Genomic DNA, 22,944 nt, shown 5'->3' with positions numbered 1-22,944 from the left:
TTCAGGTGTGACTCTCAAGGGGGACCCCTGCAACAAGTGTCCTGAATAGGTCAAAGTCTGTCCTCCAGAAGTTCAAGATAGCAGTGTTGCTATCTTGCAGAGGAAACTGCAGAGGGGGCTTCACCCACAGTGCCAAGCAGGGACCCTCTCCCAACCCTCCCCATCCCTCATGTCCCTCTCCTCTGCCTGACAGGAACAGAGCAGGGGGTCTACCACCAATTGTGGCATATGTCCCTGGCGCCTTTCCCTCTGGAACCTCAGGGAGCTACTACACCAGTCGATCTCCCACTCACAGTCTCCGATGGCCTTCTGTCTCTCAACTTCCTCTTTCAGCTCTGCCACCATGCTAATCACATCTTCCACCTGCACACACCTCATACAGATGGAATATCTGCCTCCCTCTCCCAGCAGCAGGATGGCTCAGGGACTCCCTGCAGCCAGAGACCTGCATAGCCACGGTTCTGGACAGGTTCTCTTTTTGGGTCGCCACAGTCTTTTTGGGGAAAGCTCTCTGTCTGGTGGCAAAAACTTCGGTCATAGAGATTGCAAGTATATAGGATGGACTCGAAAGGGAAGAGGGACAGAATTCTTGTGCCCGGCCACACAAGCTCCCACAGCCAACACTGCTTATGCTGCAGGTAGTTCTAATGTGCTGGGCACCCCTCCCTGTGCCCTGTCCTCCCGGAGGCTTTTTCTAGGTGTGGGCACAGCTGCTATTGCCCTGTCAACACCCACTCCCTGTCAGCTTCTCTCTCAAGGGCTGGTGGGTGCAATCTTGTCACACTGCTGTCTCAGGCCTTCCCCTGTAAAGCAAGGGCCTGAGATCCCCTAGTAACTCATGGTTGGGAGCTGCGGCTGCAGCTGTGCTGGCTCCGAAGTGGCCAGACTCGACTACTGAGGAGAATATTTCTACAGGGGAGAATATGTCTACAGTGGACATAATTATAAGCCTCATTAATAAAAATGAAATCACTCACAACAGAGCTTCTCTTCTGTTAGTATCACAGGTGTAATAGAATAACAAAAGTAAGTTTATTATAGAATCAGAAGAGGCCCCTAGGAAGGACCTCAAGAGGCCATGTGGTCAGTTCCTCTTCACTAAAAATTATTTCTATTCAGAATCAATTTTGAGAGTATCCCATTAATTTTCACTTAAATCCCATCTATTTAAGGATAATTATGCACTGCAATGTACCCTATTCCACTTCTACACCAGCATACCACTTAGAACATTTTTTCTTTGTACTGAAATGAAATATTCTGATACAACCCCCCCCCCCCCCCCCCCCCCCTTTTTTTAGGGTTGACATTTTGTTCCTTCTAACTTTCTTCATTTCCTAAATTTTCTGGGAAAAAAAAAAAAAAAAGATTTCCTGGTAAAAGTAGCAAACCTTTGTTATTCATACTAACACGATACTCTGTTTGCCTGGGATTTCCAAATCATATAGGATCTTAATCGTGACAGAATGTGCAGTCAGACAGCCCCAGACATGAGTGCATATCCCATTTTTCTTCAGAAGACATTCAGTATGGTCAACATAAATAAAATTTCCTATTTAGACAACATCACTGAACAAGTGCAAACAGAAATGTTATCTTCCACGTGTTACATGTGTTAACTTGTACTTCTCAAATGTAAGTGAATTTTGGAATGTAATCACTTTCTTTTGCCACAGCAACACATATCCTTGTTTAATTTGTGGCCCCAATGCAGTCTTATATTCTTGTTGGTTGCTCTAATACCTGGACAGATAATTTAATTTCATATTTGTACACATTTTATTTAAGCTTCCTAATTGTGATATTTCATTGTTTTTATTGATTATTTCAGAACAGTTTTCTATTTTCTCAAAATCACACTGAATTGTGATCTCCCAGAAAACTTATAACCCCTCCTATCTTGATGCCATCTGTACAAATTATTATATATCAACATCTAATTCAGTAATGAAAATATTATACAGAATCAGTCATAGAAGAAACCCTGGAAGGACTTCACTTGAAATCTTTCCAATAGATAGTGAATCGATAAAAAATACCAAGTGTAGGTTTTCATCCAACTGTACACCAAATTTATACAGATAAAACATGAACCATATTTCTTGAGGATGCTCATGAGGATATTATTGTAGATGAATTTGTTTCTCCCTCATTCATTATCTTGTTACTGTAGCAGATAAAGAAACTGGATTGATATGAGACAGTATGTTCTTGTCAAATGAACAGTAGGTGCTTTTTACCTCTTCAGTGACTTCTAGCTATTTAATAACATAGACCTTGTGATGAAAACAGTTGGGTTATTACTCTATTAAAAAAAAAAAATTCTTTCATTTTTTTGTTGCTTTTGTTGTTTTCCCTCCCCTCTCATTTTCAGTGTTATTTTCTTTCATACAGAAGTTCTCAACTATGATCACAGGTTCAAATTATTTTGACATTTTTAATGTAGTGCTCCTTTCTTTGGTTATTCAGTTGATCAAACACTGCAGACTTGAACAGTTATTCTTCAACATTTTCTTTCCATATTTTGGCCTACAATACCATTTCTGTGCTAGGATTAACATTGTTATGAGTTTGAACATGATTAATTCTGTGAAGACTGAAGAAATTTCTACTTATACGTTCTTTGTTTAAATCATAATTTGTTCTCTTTACCATAAGCAATTAACCTATATATTTCACTTTGTTGCATAATAATTTATAAAAAAAATCTTTTTATCTTTTACTTTCATCAAAATAAAGTTCATTTTGTCCCCTAGTCTTTCTAATTTAATCCCTTTTCTGAAGAGATTCATTACATAACTATCCACTATGGAACAATAACTTATGAAGAGTCACATATTATAAATGTAATGAAAGCCACACTCTTTAACTGAACTTACTATTTGAGTAAGAAGATGTGTCTGAGAAAATAAAGAATAGATTCAAGGACAATGGGAAAAATAATAAAAATAAATAAATCACAGTAACTGGCAGATGAACCCACAGCCAAGAAAATCTCTGTTATCTATAATGGTAACCAGGATTCTGAAATCTTATTACTCCTCCACTATGATCAAATATTTGTGAAACTTATCAGCAAATATAAGTAAGTCCCCTTTTGTGCTTCTCTATGCAACTGATGAACACACACCACTACTTTACTCTTTTAAGGAACAAATGTTTCTGTGGTGGATGGAAAGATTACCTTACTGGTAATTCGTTACATAACTTGTGGTAGTGGTAGCTCTGCTAAATTTCATAGACAGGTGTGGTCTCATTCTGCCTATGCCTATGCTTCATGTGTGAAACCATCTCAACACAGCATGTATCACTAAATTTTATGTTAAGAAGTAGTGATAAAGTTGGGTATATTGGCTCAGTGCTTTGTTAACTGCTCATTGAGCTTCAAGTGTAAAACAAATAGAGCTTGGATATGTGTGTAAAGACTTAGACACGCATTTATAACAGTGTAGATGTCTTTTTTTTTTTTTTCTCTTGTGACTTTTCAGACATGTTTTTCAATTACTAAACAATTGAAATGTCAGTATTTATGTTTTCATCAGAGTACATGTTTTGATTGATCAAGAACAGAGAGAATAACCTGTATTCAGGAATCCTGTATGTTGGTTTGGGTATGCACATAATAAAATATTTATCAATTTAATGTATGCTTTACATACACAAATTCTTGAAATGCAGTAAAAGTATGATTCGTCTTAGTATTTATTTATTTATTTATTTATTTAAATCTGGCCTGAAAATGAATATTTTCCTTTGGATAGATTACAATTTTTCCTCCAAATAAGTAACTGCCAGACCACTTCATCTCAGAGCTTAACAAAACTGAACTCATTATATTATAATTTGCCTGCCTGCTTAAATCTATTTTATCAAGGGAGAAATATGGGAGAAATATTCTTTGTGCATGCTGCAATTTATAATGAAATATACATATTCTATTTTCTGTCCCCCATCCCCCTTCAATCTATAAAACTTCAGTACATTGCCCTTCCCAAAGAGTCAATGTATCTTAGCACCTGAATAATCCATCTATTTGTGATATTTTTGGCTTCCATCTATTTGTGATATTCCATTCCATCTATTTGTGATATTTGTGATATTTGTGATAATCCATCTATTTGTGATATTTTTGGCTTCAGGAAGCCAAACATGTTATTCTATCTAATATTTTATATGTTACATGACTTTATGGCCCTGGAAATATATACACACAGACACATTTTAAAGACAAAAATTTATAGCTGTGTATTTTTCAATAAGAAAACTAAAAATTTTTATTCCTTTCAAAGTTAGTCAGTTATAGAATCATAGAATCATAGAATATCCTGAGTTGGAAGGGACCCTTAAGGATCATCAAGTCCAACTCTTGACACCGCACAGGTCTACCCAAAAGTTCATACCATGTGACCAAGTGCACAGTCCAATCTCTTCTTAAATTCAGACAGGCTCGGTGCAGTGACAACTTCCCTGGGGAGCCTGTTCCAGTGTGCAACCACCCTCTCTGTGAAGGTGACACCCTTCTGATGTCAAGCCTAAATTTCCCCTGCCTCAGCTTAACCCCGTTCCCGCGGGTCCTGTCACTGGTGTTAATGGAGAAAAAGTCTTCTGCCTCTCGACACCCCCTTACGAGGAAGTTGTAGACTGTGATGAGGTCTCCTCTCAGCCTCCTCTTCTCTAGGCTGAACAGGCCCAGTGACCTCAGCCGTTCTTCGTATGTCTTCCCCTCCAGGCCTATCACCATCTTCGTAGCCCTCCTCTGGACACTCTCCAACAGTTTCATGTCCTTTTTATACTGTGGTGCCCAGAACTGCACACAGTACTCGAGGTGAGGCCGCACCAGCGCAGAGTAGAGCGGGAATGTTGTATGAATGTAGATTTTAAATACAAGGCAGACAGAAATAATGTTTTGATTTTACAGAAGAACAACATTAGTCACACAGTGGAAAATAAATTTCATATCTTTTTCCTTAATCAGCTATGCTGGAACATAAATACCTGTGTTCTTTGAGAAAACTGCTTCAATTATCAGCTGTTCTTGCTACTGCTTTTCCTCATATTGCTGTTTACAGCCATTGATATTGTCTGCTACTACATAAGCACATGATGGTGTGCAATACAAAATGTACTTTCCTTTCCCATTGCTAAACAAACATGCAGGAGTTAGGCAATTCTAAATGTTCAGAGTTTTTATGGCTTTGCACAGGATTCAATTTCAGTGGTAGGTGAATTCATTGTGAATAGGAATGAAGAGGAAGAAAAGCAATACAGATCCTGAACACTTATATCAGAATTTTGCTCAGAATATCTTGAGAAAAAAAAAAAAAAATACATGAAAGATTAAGTTCCTTTATCCTAATTCATAACGTATTTCAAATTCATAATAAAAATAAAAAGTATATATATATATATATTTAAATATGCAGACATACAGTGTGGGATTTTTTGTTTGGTTGGTTGGTTTTTGTATGGCTGCTTGATTGTTTTTTTGGCTATGGCTTTAATCTTCCCTCCAAGTTAACTTATGCTGTTTTTCTAATCGCATATCACAAAGCTATAACTTCTACAAATGTTCAGTCAGTAACAATGCATGGACAATTACACTTTTTGATGATATTCTCTTGTTTCTTTGCGAATTGGAGGGCTATTAAAATGCTATTTAAAAAAAAAAAAATAGGAAAAGAAAGGCTTGATTAATTATGAGGTTAGTCTCAACAAACATAAACATTGCATTTATACTGTACTTTTCAAAATAAAGTTCTTTTACATGAAACCACACAGTCTAGCAAATGTTGCATCTAGATTGAAAAAATAAACAAACAAACAAAAGAAAACAAAAAAAAATAAGCTATAAAATAGAATTGTATGTCCGCTATCATAATGTTGTATGCAACTATTCACTGAAGCTTTTAAATAATTTACCTTGAGTGAGTTTTCAGCCTATACTTGTTCTAATTCAGTTGTCCTAATGAATACATTTGTTAAATTATTTTCTGGCAGGAGAACAAGTCTCAAAAAAGAACCAGAGGACTCTTCAAACTTCAGAATAGAAATATCTTAAACCAGATAGTGTAAGAATTTTGATGATCCAGTCACACAATTAAATCAAAAGACCTATAATTTTGTGTCTGAATTCCCAGACTGGAATGTTATTTATTGCAGATGACGTGTCACTAATGGCTTAAAATATGCTAAACCAAAGGATTTGTTACATTGCTTTCATTATACTTATATACATATATGAAAAAAATGCATAGCAAAGATTTTATAGATTTTAAAGATGTTATAGATTTTCTAAATTCAAAAAATAGCTATCTCTAATGAGTTTTGTGGGGACTGGAAGGACAGAATAAACCAGAAGTTATTGTAAAATATATATTGCCTTGTTTGTGACTTAACAAAGCTGAAGAAGTGCAACTGGTAGATGACTAGATGATTTAGATGATTTATTACGTGTTGTCTGAGGCACAAAACCCTACATTTGTGATCCTGCCCTGGCTGCAGCTAGGACAGAGTTAATTTTCCCCTAATAGCTGGTATGGTGTTGTGTTTGGGATTTAGGATGAGAATAATGCTGATAACAATGCTGATAACAATGCTGATAATGTTTTAATTGTTGCAGAGCAGTGCTTACACTAAGTTAAGGACTTTTCATTTTCTCACACTGTCCAGTCTATGAGCAGGTTGGGGGTGCAGCAATTTTTTTTTTTTTTTTTTCTGATTCTCTCCCCCATCCCACAGTGGGTGGTGGGGAGAGTGAGCAAATGGCTGTGTGGTACTTAGCTGACAGCTGGGTTAAACCACAACAGGTTCTTGCATTTTATCATTTTATATTCAAATACTTGCCTGAGGAAGCCAAAATCAGATACAGTCAGTAGATTTTGCATTTATGTATCCCCATTGCATATGATCTATCTTTGCTTCTTTAAATCAGATCTCTTTCAGCAAGGAATATCTATCTATCTATCTGACTGTCTGTCTGTTGTCTGTCTGTCTGTCTGTCTATCTATCTATCTATCTATCTATCTGTCTATCTATCTATCAGGACTATGGATGGAAGTTGAATGCTAGGACAAATGTACTGCCATCAAATGTCATGATGGGATTCTGACAGGAAAAATTTTTATATATGAGTCCTATGCCTGTGCATGTCCCCCATTTCAGTTTAAACTAAATAATATGAAAAATTATGATTTTGATGTTATTTACGTTAAACTGTTTTTAATGAATATGCTGCTTCTTAAGGCAGCAAATCATTTCCTTCAATGAAGTAGGACTAACAGTACTACTATATTAGAGTAGATAAACTTTAAAGATTATGATAGACTAACTAAGCTTTAACTTCCTCTTATCTTTTTAGCTAACTTAAAACCAGTTCACATAGAATATATTTCAGAATTTTCCAGAAATAGAAATTGTTGAACCAGAAATGAATTCATACACACACAAAAGTTACTCTGATATGTATTTTCTCTTAGCAACTGCTTGAGACTAATTTTGTATCATGAATGGAAAAATCTTAATAGGAATGTATTTATAGGTTTATTTATTAACCATCCACATCAATATGTTATTGAGTGAATGATAACAAAAACAGACATCAGGCAGAATAGGGTTTAAAATATTCTCAGGAAGCTTTCTTTAATCATTATGAAATCCTGAAATAAGAAGAAGACTAACACACACACACACACACACACAAAAAAAAAAAAAAAAAAAAAAAAAACTGAAATATGAATACACAACACAGCAACACAGCAGTACTAATACAGTACAGAAAATCTCTATGAGGAGAGAAAGGGAAAAAAAATATATTTTTAAGTTAAACTCTTCCTACTCTCTTCACTTTGTAAAAGGAAATGGGAATATTTCAACCGCTTCTACCAATGAACCATGAATTTTCTAAACTCCTTGACTTGATGCATCTTTCTTGGGATGACCTGTTGTTACACTCCATTACAAAAGAACATTGTGTTTCTTTGCATAATTCAGCATGCTGACATAACAGTGAACAATATATCATTCTGATGACCCCTCAGGATTGAGAACTTTGAGAAGCTGTGGTTCACTAAATACCAGGATTTAAATAGAACTAAATTGCCATGTCGAACCACATGGATAGAAATTAATCTGTGATAATGTGTTAAACAAATCCTGAATTTGAAATGTCAATTTCCTTTTTTCATCTTTTTGTACTGTGAACTTCTGTGCTTTTGTGTAGTGATGATTAAGGGACTGGAGCATCTGCTTCTCAGTCTCCTCAAGCTTTCTAGCTGTCCGCATGTGGATGTACCCAGGGAAATGACATTAAAACTTCACTGTCTTCTACAGTGTAGGACCAACCACCTCAATGTATGTCCTAGTTCTCTTGTTCTGCTAACATTCTTAGTCCTAATTCTCAGTCCCCTTCAGACAGCCGCAATTATCATCTCTGGATGTTTTCTCATTTTATCTACTTACATATTGAGGGTCTAATCTCTTGAAGGTGTGCCAGAGAGTATTGAGAGTTTGACTTGGAAAATTCATTATTATATTTTTCATGTTTTGGTTAATTACATTAGATTTGTAATATTGAATAATATTTTTGAAGGGAAATAAAGCAACAACACTAGAGACCACATAGGAAACAGCAGAAACAATTCTGAAACATTTATAAATATTTTTTAATGACTAGATCTAAGATTTCAATTTTGAAGTTTGCAGGAAATACTGAAAGAACTTCTAAAAACAAAGACACTTCACTGGTACTACATGAAACAAAATTCTAATTAGAAGTGTGTGTTCCAATATGGCCAATGTGAAGTCATATGTTTAGCGTTCACTTAATTTTGGTGTTTTCCAATAAAGATGAAAATCCTATTAAAAATCCATCAGAATAAAAAATTGTTGAAGATCTAGGCATTAAGTTCCTTAATGGTTTACTATTGTTTCTTCCAAAATTATAGCTTCTCATTTTCTCACTTATAGCCTGGAATTTGCTAGTAATATTTTGGTCTTGAAAACAATGAACACTTGCTAATGCTGATTGCCAGACATTAGAATATAATTTTCCTAATGCTTTAGAATGTAACAATCTGATGCTGAGTGAACGTGTTTTATTATTATTATTATTAATTGTATTATTAATATTATTTATTTGATTGTGTTTGTTTGTCTTAAGGCTGCTGAATTATTTTACTTGGCTAAAGAATTGTGTTGCTAACAGCTAACAAATCTTCATGACATAAGATTTAGGCATAATTGGTAAAACTTCAGGTTAACTTGTATCAGGACTTATTCATTAGAAAATAAACCTATATAATATATAATATATGAAATACATAATATACAGCATATAATATACGATACATAATAACTATAATATATAATAAACCTATATAATATATAAATATTTTAATACAATAATATATTTTTTTCAAACTTTCTTTTTGGCTACATTCCAAGGTGATGAAAATTAAGCATATTACAATAAATTCTAGAATTTTCCCCTTTGTAATTGAATAAAATGTTATGCAGATATTAGAAATAAGTAGAAATATGATAGTTGCAACTTTTAGGAAAACTGTTCTATGACATACAAATTACGTAAGTGTTGCCAGCCTGTAAAAAGCATAATAATCATGTACTGAATCAGTTTATTTAGAATCATCAATCCAAAGTTTAATTTATCTTTGCCTTCTGTCACAAACTAAGGTAGAGTTTGAGGGAACATATATACATATATATATATACATAAAATATCAGTATTAATGATATTAATACTGATAGTAATAATACTAATAGTATTAAAAATAAAAAGGCAGAGGAATTGAGAATCATATATATATATATTTACAATATGAGGATTAAATATTTATTCACCTGTTTGTATTAACTTTTTAGTAGAAAATTCCAAAATATTTTACAATGCTATGTAAAAATTTTCTGCTAATAAACACAAAGAGAAATGCAAGGATAAAAATAAGGATATTGTTGTTAAGTAACAAAAAAAATAAACAGTCTTAAAATTATCAAAGGTAATTAATATTTCTGTAGCTGGAACAGTCTAAGGATATACCACATAAAAGCCGCAAGGTTTAAATAATTGGTAATACATTTTCACAGGAACTTTTCAGAAGAGAATACTTCTAAGAACATGAAAGTAAACCAGGAACCAAGTAATAGTAACACAATAAAACCCACTAAGTATATGCAACTTAAAGTAAAGCTGTGCAATGTAAGTGCTTTTAAATGATGTTTATGTTCCAGATCTTAGATCATTTTAAAAAGATAATTGTCATCTTACAGACAGAGAAAAGTGAAGTGTTCCCAGAGGAACATAATAAATAATCCTCAAAAATCAAGTTTCCTTATCTTAAACCAAATTTTATTGCAGTTATCTAAAATAAGATGTGATGCAGAGCTTTCTCAAGGACACTGCCAGCAGACTTCTTGCCTCAGCATACTTTTCCATCTACATTATTGCAAGAATGTACAAATGACAGAGAAGAATGAGGCTTGTTTTAGAACAATATGATATCACAGCTATCAGTGAACTATTAATTTGAAATTAAAGATTGAACCAAGGCATGACAACAAACCTCATTAGGCCATGAGATTGCTGTTTGGTTTTTGTTTGTTTGTTTTTGTTGTTCATGAGGAATGAATGCAGTATGATTCAAAGATGAATACATGGACCAGGATGACAACAAAAGATGATCTATTCATTTGCATGCAAGTCCATGTTTAGTGAAGAACACTTGAAGAATTAAATTTGCATATTTTTCCCATTCTGAAGTGTGCTTTTCTTTCAAAATTGCTGCATTGCACAGTGCAATAAAGTACTAGAACACAAACTAGATGTCTCTGGTAAAAATTAGTTGCATGGAATGCCTTACTTCTAAACAGACATTTTTCAGCACAGAGTAGCACAGAAGTGCTTAATGCATGTCTGCATAAGAAGGAAAAGTCAAATCTTACAGTCAGATTGAAGGTTTATTTGCTCATTTAATCTCTCTCTGATAGGGTTTAGGGAAAATGCTTAGAATTAGGCAGGTTCTTTCCAATCTTACAAGCTGCTTATGAGGCAGAGGTATACAAACAGAAGATATCAATGAGCTTGTGAACAAATGACAGAGCAGATTCGGAACTAAGTAAAATCAAAGCTATACTAAGTTCATATATGGTAAATTTATGCATTGAACAAGAATGGTTAAAATAGATATCTTGGGCACAGTGGCTTTTCTGCAAGACATTATAAATAAATAGTTATATGGAAGTACTTCAGAAAGGAATTAGTATCTATATTTTATTATCAATCAAAACAATGTAATAGATTTTTTAATAAATAAAACGTGTTTAGGGATGTTACAAATTAGTACTAGAGTGACATAGTCAATCTCTCCCTGCAAAATCTTTTAAAAAGAGAAATGCAAACAAATGTGTCAGCTGGCAGTTCCTAAGAAATGTAAAAATAAAATCATGCATCAGCCTAAAAAGAATCTCTCTAATCAGAAATGCTTACAAAAAGGAATATTAGAGATTAAATTAAATAATTTATGAATTAGAATCAGTAATACTAATTAACATATGCACTTTAATAAATTTATTTCAGGACTAAAATATATGAAACCAAAGATTTTATCATCTTTCTTTCTTTCTTTCTTTCCTTCTTTCTTTCCTTCTTTCTTTCTATCTTTCTTTCTTTCTTTTTAATGAATTAGTTACCAGAATTAATTACATGTATTTAGGAAGATTTCTGGAAAAAGAAAAAAAAAATAAAAATCCTATATTCCCAAAAGGTTCCCATAACATGATATTATGTGGTAGAATAATTTATTACATTACAGCTTCAGTCTCATTAGGTTCTACATTTCTGGTGAAGAAAAACAGAATTTGATGACAAGTGAACAGAAAATAAATAAATAATTTTACACTGCTATTTTTCTCACTATGCTTTCAATAAAAAGTGACGTGCTGGGTGGATGAGGGAAAGGCTGTGGATGTGGTCTACCTTGACTTCAGCAGAGCTTTTGACACCGTTTCCCACAGCATTCTCCTCAAGAAACTGGCTGCTCTTGGCTTGGACTGGCGCACGCTTCGTTGGGTTAGATAGCCGGGCCCAAAGATTCGTGGTAAATGGAGTCAAATCCAGTTGGAGGCCGGTCACTAGTGGCGTTCCCCAGGGCTCGGTGCTGGGGCCGGTCCTCTTCAATATCTTCATTGATGATCTGGATGAGGTCATTGAGTGCACCCTCAGTAAGTTTGCAGATGACACCAAGTTAGGTGCGTGTGTCGATCTGCTCGAGGGTAGGAAGGCTCTGCAGGAGGATCTGGAGAGGCTGGACCAATGGGCTGAGGTCAACTGCATGAAGTTCAACAAGGCCAAGTGCCGGGTCCTGCACCTGGGGCGCAACGACCCCAAGCAGAGCTACAGGCTGGGAGATGAGTGGTTGGAGAGCTGCCAGGCAGAGAAGGACCTGGGAGTGATGGTTGGTAGTCGGCTGAATATGAGCCAGCAATGTGCTCAGGTGGCCAAGAAGGCCAACAGCATCCTGGCCTATATAAGAAACAGTGTGGCCAGCAGGGCCAGGGAGGTGATCGTCCCCCTGTACTCGGCTCTGGTGAGGCCGCACCTCGAGAACTGTGTTCAGTTTTGGGCCCCTCGCTACAAGAAGGACATGGAGGTGCTTGAGCGAGTCCAGAGAAGGGCTACGAAGCTGGTGAGGGGCCTGGAGAACAAGTCTTACAAGGAGCGGCTGAAGGAGCTGGGCTTGTTCAGCCTGGAGAAAAGGAGGCTCAGGGGTGACCTTATCGCTCTCTACAGGTACCTCAAGGGAGGCTGTAGCGAGGTGGGGGTTGGTCTGTTCTCCCACGTGCCTGGTGACAGGATGAGGGGGAATGGGCTAAAGTTGCACCAGGGGAGTTTTAGGTTGGATCTTAGGAAGAACTTCTTTACCGAAAGGGTTGTTAGACATTGGAACGGGCTGCCCAGGGAAGTGGTGGAGTCACCATCCCTGGAGGTCTTTAAAAGACATTTAGATGTAGAGCTTAGGGATATGGTTTAGTGGGGACTGTTAGTGTTAGGTCAGAGGTTGGACTTGATGATCTTGAGGTCTCTTCCAACCTAGAAATTCTGTGTGATTCTGTAAAAAATAAAAGTTCTTATGTTAGACTAAATACAGAACTATATAAGTGTTTACATAAAATTTATATTGCACAGAATATTCAGAAGTTACAAATGAACTAGCAGTTTCCTAAACTATCTGAAAATTCTGTGTGGATAAATAGGGATATTGGTTGACTTCTGTCTTAGAAATAGAGCTACCCAATTCTAAGGCTTACTAATCCGTAAAGGAGAACACAACTGTGGACTGAACCACTCTCATGCTTATTCAAATTTCTACCACTCCCTTTTTCTCAAAACAGAAGTAATATTGTTTTGATTTTACTAAGATTATATTTAACTCCAGTCCTCACAGTGTAAATGGCTTCAATTCATTTTCTCATCTTTTTATATGCAACTGAAATGTCTTCTGTTATTTGGTTTTGCATACCATACAAGGACTAAATCACTTTGCCATTTGCTGGTGCTTTTTTTTTTCTCTGTATTCACTGACCTGTCAGATATATCATTTGTCATGTATCAGTCTCTTTATGCATTTGATATTTAGTTCTGTTTACATTTTTTTTCCTCTATAGTTGGAATAGATCTTATTATTTTGACTTCCATCTGAAATCATTGAGTGTGTTTTTCCATCTAATATCACTATTTGGTTGCCTAAGTTTCTTAAGTTCCTTTTGATAAATTTGTTCTCCTTATCACAAAATCGTTCAGTCTAAAGACTCTTTTCTAAATCTCTTTTATTTCCAAATACACATCCAAAATTTACATCAACATTAGGTTTGTGGTGGCTTTGTTGTTGTTGTTGTTGTTTTGCTTTGTTGTATTTTGATAAAATGATGAATAAATGAGTTATTAAATACAGAAATATCTGAGTCACCCATTTCTAATAGATTTTACTATCTACCTTCAAAATAGCAGTTAAATCCATCTTAGAAAAACTGAAAAAGACTATCAGAGATACTCCTGAACCACTTGTTCTCACTTTCTGACTCAGAGCATTACTGATTTAAATGCATTCTATCTTTTAGCAATTCTAATTACGTTATAGATTATAATACACTGGTGTGCATTATAGGAAGATTTTCGTCTTTTATTTTTGAATAGAAAACATTCTTTAATACTATTTTTTAAGACTATGTTTTTCTAACCGTGAGATTCATGTTTCTGTCATCCCTTCAATAAACATTTGGTTCAACTTCTTCTTTTAAGTTTTACCATAAACTTGTAATTAAATGCTAACTTTTTTGCATTACTTTACTCCCAATAGCCTGTCTCTTGGCTTGATTGGGCATAGTTTTACAGCTGTCACTATCTTTCTCAAAATGCTATTAATATTAACATTTTCTCTATTTTTTTCCTTATTTGTTTTCTTTTCTGTTAGTACCATCAAATCCATCCTGTTGAAGCTACTTCACCTTTTATTTAAAATAGTTAAATATTCATTAGTTTGGGTAACTCCTAGGGTCATTTCTTTTTAATTCAGTGGTTATTACTACAAAAACCATGAAGAGTCCTGGCAGAAAGACAAACTCCTGAGTACTTCAGAACTGCAGGTAAGTAGACACTAAAGGTCTCAGTAATATGTAAAAGTTGAAATTAGAAACTGAAGTTCAAAAAAATTGTTCCGTATTTTATGCAAAACAGTGGAATTAAGGAATATAAGCCCTGTGCAAAATATCATGAAACACCTAAATCTTTAAAACTTGTAGCTAATAATAAAATACCAAGATAGATTAGAAATGAAGGAAGTAGCTTAGACAGAAATATTGAGAATTTGTGTTATCAGAAAGAGATAGTTATACACATATTAATACTCGAAGAGCAAATTATTCCAGTATTTAATCTGTGGTGGATCCATCTTTGAACAATGTCCAGTTTAGGAATTTTATACATTCAGATTTTTCTCATATAGAGAAACCAATCAGTTATCTCCAATTTAGCTACCATTTTTTTTTCAGCTACAAATTACTTCTCTGTATGATCTGAACATTACATTATGATATTTCTAAAGAAAACTCTGAAATGAAAGGAGACCCATTTGTCAAAACCTTTGAAAATGAGTGTTTTCTATTAAAATCTATTTTTTTAAACTAAAAACTCTGAAGGGGAAAATAAAGGAAAGCCAGCACTGAAATGGTGTTAAATACTGAAATCTATCATTTACCATCCATTCTCCTGAGAACTTGTATTTGTAGATAAATATTTGCCTGACTGATGATCTTTTTTTGTTTGTTTGTTTGTTTGTTTGTTTGTTTTTCACATGTGGCTTATCTGTATTTGTGATTCACTTTTAAATGTGTTCTTTATATAGAGCAGAATGGATTCAGATGAAATATTGGTGACACTGTATAAAACAATTTAAAGTGATAAATACATTACAATTGTCTTACTGTTTAAAAGGAACCCACTGAGGACAATCACTGAGGTTTTTAGCTTCAGTCGGAGGACTGAAGTACAATCTCTTTGCTTAGATCACAGAACCACAGAACATTATGCAAGAGTAATATTTTAGACTCATGAAACATAGGCTATCATACGTATGCTTTAAATTAGTCCTTTCTGACAACTTGTACACTGGGTGTGGATTTCTGTCAAAGCCAAGTCTGGTCCTAAGCTTCTAGAGTACACATCTTGAGAGCATAGGTCACACCTAAATGCTCTCAAACATAAAATCCCAAACTACAGGAAAATACATAAACTGAGACCTGATAAACACTGAACACCAATGAAGGGACTCAGCAACTGCAGCGTCTGCTATAGCCAACTTGGCAAAAAAGAAAAAGTGGATAATGCCCACTATAGTCAAATAGGAATAGCCTCAGATTCTCAAGCCCTGATATTCATGGTAGACTTTAATCATCCTGACAGCTGTTGGAGGGACAACACAGCAGATCATAAGCAATTTTAGAGGTTCCTAGAATGCATTATGTAACTTCCTTCTCCAAGTGATAGAGGAGCCAGTGAGGACAGGTGATGAAGATCAAAGGCAGCCTTGGATGCAGTGACCATGAAACAATGGAATTCAAGATAGTTAGGGGAGCTAAGAGGATGCACAACTCACAACCCTAGATTTTGGGAGAGCAGACTTTGGCCTTTTCAAGGATCTATGTGGTACTGTCCCATGAGATAAGGCCCTGGAGGGAAGAACACATCTTCACCAAGGGTAAATCATGCCTGACCAATTTGGTGACCTTCTATGATGCATCAGTCAAGAAGGGAAGACCAACCAAAGTAATCTACCTTTAATACTGTAAGGCTTTTGACACACAGTCCCACACAATGTCCTCATCTGTAAATTGTAAAGATAAGGATTTGAAGAGTGGGCCATCCAGTGAATAGGGAGTTGGCTTGAAGATTGCACCCAGAGAGTAGTGGTCAATGGTTCTATGTCAAGGTGTTGCTTAGAGAAGTGGTGGATGCTCCACCACTGGAAGTGTTCAAGGCCAGGCTAGATGGGGCCTTGGCCAATCTGGTCTAGTGGGTGGCATAACTGTCATTGGCAGGGAGGTTGGAGTTAGATGATATTTAAGGTCCCTTCCAACCCAAGACATTCCATGATTCTATGATTCTAAGATATCACATAAAACCACACCATTTGGAGGGATGGAAAAAAACATTGTATTGATTATCAATTTATTACTTTCCATAGTATATCACGTTGTGACTGTTGTAGTCTATGGTGACATTCTGTATCAAGTGTGTCAGATAAGAAATCAAAAATGAACATTTTATGATGAAATATTTTTAAAGTCTACTGATAAAAATATTAATAAATTTGACTACTTGTCCATATTTCCAGCAAATAATGAGACAGGTGAATGTCAAGGATAACGCATCCCAACAGTGCACTCCCTTAAGGATAGTGAAAATTTTCTGTCATATGTACTGTTCATGTTTTGAGCAACTAACTGAAAATATTAATATTTAACATCAAACTCATCATTTATTTATGAAGTATCTTAAGTAGGAGCTGCACTTTATAGGTAAACAGAAAAAGAAGGTCCTGGTCTTCAGTTGCTTACAACTTTAATATTAGAAATTGAATGCTTATTTTCATAATGGCATAATTTGAGTGAGTGCAAACATGTAAATAAAATATAAAAGTAATTTTTTCCTTGTACTCTAAAATATTAATTAATTCTTAATTAATGAGAAAACAAAAACAAAACAAAAAAAACAGGCCCTTATTTCTCTGTATTTCTCTGTATTTCTCTGAAGCAGGCCATGCTGCTTCAGAAAACACATTCTTCATTCAGATGTACAGATCTTCCTTTTTTATCATAAAAACTTCCTTCAATGGTACGCTTAAATGCATCATTTTTTAGGAATGTTGACAAGTATTAGAGATTGTTTGCACTGAACTATAATATTGCTGTCTATGACCAAAGAAAAGCAGTCATTTTTTTAAAAGTGCTTTCATAAATAATATTTTAGAAAGTTTCCTTATTTATTTATTTATTTATTTTCTCTAGTTTGGCCACTACACATAGCATTTGTTTTTCTGCCCCTTTACAAATGATGTCCTATAAACATCACACAGGAGAATAAAGTTGTCTCTGAAAAAAAATATATATATATAAATCCCATATTTGATGGATACATTAGAACTACATATGTAATTATTTTTATATTTTTCAGATTATGAATACAAATACTCCAGAATGTCCAAAAAAAAAAAAACATATGGCCCTCCTAGCTTCTGGGTATATAAATTTATTGCAATATGCCAACATCCACAATACTCTGTTCTGGATAATTATGAAACAGATCATTAGCTGTTCTAAACTGCCATATCTCTTGGGATCCAGAATGATACGTGAAATCATAGTAACATAGCTATGGATGTAGAAAAAAACTATCAAACAAACAACAATAAAAATACTTTTAAATAATACTACTGTATCAGGAAAATAAAACACAACAACAGGAAAATATTGCACTCTACAACATTAAAATAGTATATTTTGCTTGGTTCTCTTTAGTGATCAAATAGGTTAACATAAACATTCTGGTACGAAAAATTTTATTCAGATTGCATATCTCAACATTTATACAAAGGCTACATATATCTTTTCTTTCTCTATCATGTTATTAGTGAGGTTCAATGGCTACAATAATGTCATCATAGAACTTCTGCCCTTCATTGTCTGAGTATACCAGAATATAACTGGAATTTGTTGGATATATTGTGAGAAAACATCAAGGAAAGACAACTAATGCTCTCACTGACCTGTTACAGAATAACATAAAAGCTTCCTTTAAGAAGACTGATGGAATATGCTGACGATGCATTTGCACTGCATGGTCAATTATATACAAAATTTGGAAGAAATGCTCTGGTGAGAGATGAGTTGGTTGTCCAGATCAGTATCAATATGAAAAAAGGGCAAGTACCACAGCATGGATCTCTTTCCAGAATACATGCATCAGGAAAAAAATGGATATAGATATAGAATTTTGGAAACATTCTTGAATTTTAACCAAGCAGGCAAGCAAGCATGAATGAATGATGAACAAGAATTACTTTCCATGTATTAATTTGTTTTTTTCCAAAGCAGTATGTAGTTTCCAGATTTAAGACTTACATGTGTCGCCGAGAGCTTTCTGTCACTCTAGAAAAGAAAGAAGGGAGTAAACATATTTACTGGTTGTGACCTGAACAACAAGAATAGGAAAAAAAAAAAAAAAAAAAAAAAAAAAAAAAAGTTACTGATGAAGTTATTAAGTTCTGTCACACATATTTGGGCTGCATTTAATCATTGAAGAGAGAATTATATTAGGGCATAATCTCCTGTGTCTTTTCTCTCCTAGTAAAAACAAATTTTGCATGGCTAAAAACTCTCATTAAGTTAGAGAAATAAACATTATTGGCATTTAAGAATAAACCTGGTCAGAAACTTTCCCGGGATTTCTTTTTATTACTATTTGAATTGTAAAGATGTCATTCAAGACATTTTAGGACTGAATAATCCCACAACAAATTTCCAGATTAAACCTAGACAAACTTGGACAAAGCATTTCTTAGGAAGCAGAAAAACTTTTACTGTGTCCTTTGCTTCCCTGACATTCATGAAGAAAAGTCAGACTCAGTCCTCTTCAGAGAAGGCATGGTTTTCCTAAGCCTGGAAAAGCTTATATATATATATATAAAACAGCTGAACAGACTGCACTGACTATGCTCTTATGGATCAATACATGGTTCACCAAGTGGTACTTTCCTGAGCATGCAACCTGCTAATGTATGGGATAGATACATCAGTCCTGCCAAAAACATGGATATTTCATTTTCACTCACCACTGGGAGACTACCAGTGCAAATACTTTCTTGCCCTATCACCCAGTTAATAAGTAGAAAAGATGCCTAAATATTGTGAATACTTCTGTGCTACAACTACTTTTGTGTTCTTAACTAGAAAAAATTCTGCTGGAATCGGAAACAGAAATATGTCAATGGCAACTACTTGTGAAGGACACTAAGAATACTAGTTACACACTCAATTAGGTATATACAAGTATATAAATTAGGTATATGAAATAAATAAATTAATAATAAAGTAGTTAAAGTATATAATTAATAATAAAGTAGTTAAAGTAAATAAAGTATATAAATTAAGTACATAAAATAAAGGTACCAAGATAATTAGGTATGTAAAATAGAGGTACTATTATATTCTCTTATCAAAATCTAAGGCAGATTTGTCAAAATGCTGTCTTTTCCTATGAGGTAGTACAATTAAAGTAATTATTTGGGACTGTGAAAAAAAAAAAAAAAAAAAAAAAAAAAAAAAAAGATTGAACCTGCACTAGGTGAGAAGGGACTTCAGAACAAAAATCTTACTTCTGAATATTTTTTCTTACTTAAAATCATGTGTCTGTTAAAATAGATAATAACTGATGTTCTGAAGAGATGACAACAAAGAACATATTATTATCATCCTTCAATTTAGATTCATAATGTTAGCATTGCTTCATTAGTTCTTTGGAAACTGTAAAGTTATTTGTTCACTTGTAAAGGACATACAACAGATGGAACTAGTCACCGCTAGAGGAAGCTGACAAATTAAGTAAAACCAATTCAACACCTCTCAGAAAACACTTTTTTGTCATATGTAAAAGGAATACAGAAAACAATCCTTTGGCAATTAAGACATCCAAGAATAAACAAGAAAAAAATGAAATGTAATGTACTACATGCTAATGAAATGTAATGTACTACATGCTAATTTTGAAAAATAAAATAAAAATAAAATAAAATATTTTTTTTTTCCAAGGCTTTCTTATTTAAAATTGTAAATAAATTACTGTTAGGATTGTAACACAAGCAAAATATTGTTTATAATTTGCCACAAAAACATTACGTTTATTATGCTATTTATGCAACATAAATGTTGGATGTGGTTTATTTACTCAGCCTAGATTATCAATGCTTTGATGACAATTCAAATTAACAAGAAATAAGTATTTACTTAAATGGGAAAAATATATTTTACCATCAGTGCTTGTGAACATACAATAAATATATATATTTCTTGAACTGTATCCTGTCTTTAGCTAAAAGATGGAATTTTGACAATGACTTGCATGAACCTAAAAAAGCATCAATTTTTCCATTATATACATTAAAACATACATGAATTTAAAATAAGGGAAGTTCAAAAACATGATAATGTATAAGAAACCTACATTCTAAAATAAAAATGTCTCGGCAGAGCAATATTTTTTACTGTTTTTTCCTAAGCTGTTTTGTTTTGCAACCTAGGATTACTATTTGTAATGGATTAGTTTTCACATGAAAAAAGTACTCTGTCAAGGTAAATGTATTGTTGTTGTGTAAAAATTTGCATGTGTAGCATATTGTGCTGGCATATCATAAATGGTATTCATGACAATTGTCAATAGAAACCTATTGGTGTGGGTGTGTTGGGTCTGTCTGGGATGGAGTCACCTTTCCCTGCAGCAGCCCACACAGTGCTGTGCTCTGCACTCATAGCTGGAACAACACTGGTATCACTCCAGTGTTGTGTCTATTGCTGCATAGTGCTGGCACAACATCAGAACACCCTCCAAGCCCCCAAGAGCCAGCAGGCTGGGGGTGGGCAATTGATGGGGAGGGGACATCACCAGGGCAGCTGACCTAAACCAACCAAAGGGATATTCCATAACACCTGATGTCACACTCAGCAATAAAAGGGGGCCTCTCATGGGGGAGGATCTCTCCTGAACAGCTGGTACGCGTTTTGAGGCCCTGCTTCCCAGGACGTGGCCGAACATCGCTCGTTGATGGGAAGTAGAGAATAACATTTTTTCCTTTCTCTCTGTGCTTCCGCACGACCTTGTTGTTTCTTTCTCCCCATTCCCCTTTCCTTTAATTAAATCATTCTCATCTCAAACCTCGAGCTCTTTGTGTTGTCTTTTCTCCCCCTTCCTCTTTGAGGAGGGGAGGAGTGAGAGAGCGATTGTGGTGGAACTCGGCTGCCCACTCGAGTGAAACCATCACAGTGGGCAAATCACATTGGTTTTCTTATAAGTCATACTCATTTACATTTCATTTGTAATGCTCTTATCAGTTAACGACAGGAAATATTTTATTACAGTTTTGAAACTCGATTGGATTAAATAAATAATACATATTGTGATGGTAAATAATTGTGTAGGAAAAGATTTATTTTTTTTTAATATGTCTCCTTAGTTTAATCTTCTTGTCAAGTCCGGATTGCTTGGGAGTTAATTTTTCTTACTTTAAAAATGGGAGTGATAAAATAATTATCAAATTTTCTGTCATCAGCCATGTTTTATTACTACATTATGCAACATGACCAAAACACTGATTTGTGTATGAAAGATAGAACTGACAACATATGTATATTCAGTAGATTTTGAGTAATGTGTAAATGACAATGATTTTTTTTGCCCCCCCCCCTTTTTTTTTTTTTTTTGCTACACACAAGCCTATTCTTTCACATACAATTGCTACACAGTAATATAATTTAAGAATATTGAATCAGCAGAAACATGTAAATTGAAGTTAATTAGAATAAGAGAGTCAGGTCTTATGGCAAAACAGAAATGCAGAACTAAGCTAGCTAGTTCTTATAGGTCTTTCACAACAGTTGCACATGAAAAATGGAGTCCTAAATTACAAAAACTAGCAAAATTGGGAAAAAAAATGTCTTGGATGCTGTCCTATGAATTACTATATGTGCAGGGAGTCTTTACGTCTGTCATTCACTATAATCTGCAAAATCCCATTACCTCCTCTAACAGCCTCCTGCTGTTGCTTTCCTTCCCATACATCAGATATGGATTATCTATTTAATAGCAAGATGATATGCAAGGTATACCTACTCACTATCCCTTTTTACCACCCAACAGGGAAAAATATCAAGCTTTTAACAGAGGAAAAAGTAGAGCAATTTTGTGAGATCATTATTAAATATATATATATATATATTTGTTACTCTATAATCATTCTAGAAGTGACTATTACACTGGAAATGATAATCCAGGAGATAATACCCCAAATGATTTTCAGGATAATTCTGTAAAACATAGTAAAATTGCAAAAGTCACTATTTAAAAGTTATTCAGTAGAAATTTTCTTTATTAGTTATTTTTTTATTAGTTTATTAGTGTTTTTGTTTTGTTTTGTTTTGTTTTCCAAATAACATTTCTGTACAGAGTTCTTGGAAGCACAGAAAGTAATACTAAATCATTACAGTAGAACAGAGTAGAGTAGAGTAAAGTAGAAGAGAGAAGAGAAGAGAGGAGAAGAGAAGAGAGGAGAAGAGAAGAGAGGAGAAGAGAAGAGAAGAGAAGAGAAGAGAAGAGAAGAGAAGAGAAGA

Source organism: Oxyura jamaicensis, chromosome 4 (assembly GCF_011077185.1).
Source record: "Oxyura jamaicensis isolate SHBP4307 breed ruddy duck chromosome 4, BPBGC_Ojam_1.0, whole genome shotgun sequence".
Taxonomy (NCBI): Eukaryota; Metazoa; Chordata; class Aves; order Anseriformes; family Anatidae; genus Oxyura; species Oxyura jamaicensis.
The sequence above is the reverse complement of the archived record's forward strand: the minus strand, read 5'-3'. Positions refer to the sequence as shown.